This window comes from Echinops telfairi, unplaced genomic scaffold (assembly GCF_000313985.2).
Source record: "Echinops telfairi isolate 266 unplaced genomic scaffold, ASM31398v2 ScPeMD7_7412;HRSCAF=8450, whole genome shotgun sequence".
Classification (NCBI taxonomy): Eukaryota; Metazoa; Chordata; class Mammalia; order Afrosoricida; family Tenrecidae; genus Echinops; species Echinops telfairi.
In genome coordinates this window covers 1,043,069-1,044,730 of record NW_022111312.1, presented here as the reverse complement: position 1 = coordinate 1,044,730, position 1,662 = coordinate 1,043,069, and the positions used below count along the sequence as shown (strand labels likewise).

The 1,662-nt window shown below is 59.0% G+C and overlaps 1 protein-coding gene across 1 annotated transcript in view; it reads right to left on the bottom strand.

Moving 5' to 3' along the window:
• The window catches only part of FICD (FIC domain protein adenylyltransferase), a 7,307-nt gene extending 6,318 nt beyond the window's left edge, over positions 1–989 (bottom strand). The window contains exon 1 of the mRNA XM_004709535.4: positions 924–989. The gene's annotated coding sequence lies outside the window, so the exon portion shown is untranslated. The remainder of the gene's footprint in view (positions 1–923) is intronic.
• Positions 990–1,662: the final 673 nt, after the last annotated feature.

The following is a 1,662-nucleotide window of genomic DNA, read 5'->3' as shown; positions in this document are numbered from 1 at the left end:
CACCATCACCATCACCACCACCACCACCCTTTATTATTTGGTTTTAAGGCAACAACAAAAACTCATTGCCATCCAGTTGCTTCCGACTTTCTGATCAAATTGGGCAGGGTAGAACTGCTCCTGGGAGTTTCTGAGACCGTAACTCTTTACCAGAGTAGAAAGCTTTGTCTTTCTCCAGTTAGCCCAAAGGTGGGTGGTTCAAACCCACTTGCCTCTCCGTGGGAGAAAAGATAACACCTGCTCATAAAAAATCGAGGCCTAAGGAAAAACCATATGGGGCAGTCCTAGTCTGTCACCCGTGGGGGGACTATGAGTGGAAATTAACTCCAGGGCACCCACACACCACCGCCAACCTTTCTGACAACAAGGGAGTGCTTAACCAGCCGCGCCACCCAGGGCGACAGAAAGAATGGTTAACTCCATTTCATGGAGGAGGGGAACTAAGGCACAGAGAGGTGTAAGTTCTTTCTCGATGTCCCACAGCAGCGAAACCTCAGTGCGCTTCTGCTCGGAGTTCCCGGGTCTATGGCTCCATCTTAATAATTAGTTGGACCGGCGAACCTGCTCAGGGCTGACTCCGTAATGACTGATTAGGAATGACAGGCTAATGTGAGTTTCAAAGGGGTTCCAACAGGGGTCGGCGGGCCACGGGGCAATGGCAGCGGGCCTGGAAGGGTTTCCTGAGCCAGAGGGCTGTAAATGCAACGTAGGAGTTTGCCAGGGTGCGGGGGAGGGTGCGTTCCGGCAGGTGCGATCTCTGTCACCCTAGGAACGGGAAACTGAGGCCCAGAGAGGCGAGGGGATGGGTCTAAGGTCACTGTACGGAGCCGCCCCTTTCTGGACCGTGCCCAGGGCTCGCGGCGCCTCCCCGCACCCTCCCCGGTTCCCTCCTCCGGAGCCCCTCGGGGTTACCCCCTCCTCACCAAGCGCAGGTGCCTGGCCCTCCCTCTGCTTTCCCCGGGCTCGCCAGCTCTGCAGCCTCCGGCTCCCGGGAATCCTTCCACAGCCAACTCTCTGGCCCCGCCCTTAGCGACTCGCCATTGGTCAGCATGTCACACTCGCCGCGGCGGATTGGTCTGCCTCCCTTGTCTATCCCTCGCATTTCCGGGTTTCCGCATCGGGGTCGGCCTTCCTCGGGGAGAGACGCGCCGTGGGCTACTCTCATTGGCTGCCTCTTACGTCGGTCTCGCGCAGCCAATAAGCAACAGAGGGGGCGGGGCTTGGGCGGCCGGCGGGAGTTGCGGCTGCAAAGTGTGTAGCGCGCGCGCCGCCGGGGCCTCAGTACCTCAGTTTCCTCAGCTGTCAAAACAGCCGCCCTCCTACGTGTCTCTTCAGACCACCTTAGCCACCACCTATGCCACCAGGTGCACCCGCTTCCTCACCTGTCCTCTCACCTTTCCTTCTCTTTTTCCCCCTTAAGTTTTTAGTCACCTCCTCGCGTTATGGCCGGGCCGAGTCTTGGGGGCTCCCGAAGCAGCGAGCGGAAACCCCCAACTTGACGCCACGAACCACCGAAACCGCGCTCCCGAGGACGCGGCCCCGCGCCGGTAAGCATGAAAATGTTAGTTTTCGGCAATCAGAGCTGGGTTCCGATGCAGGCCTAGCAATGGCTCCCCGTCTGTAACACGGGACCAGCACCCCGCTTCGCCTTCGCCCTCAAGT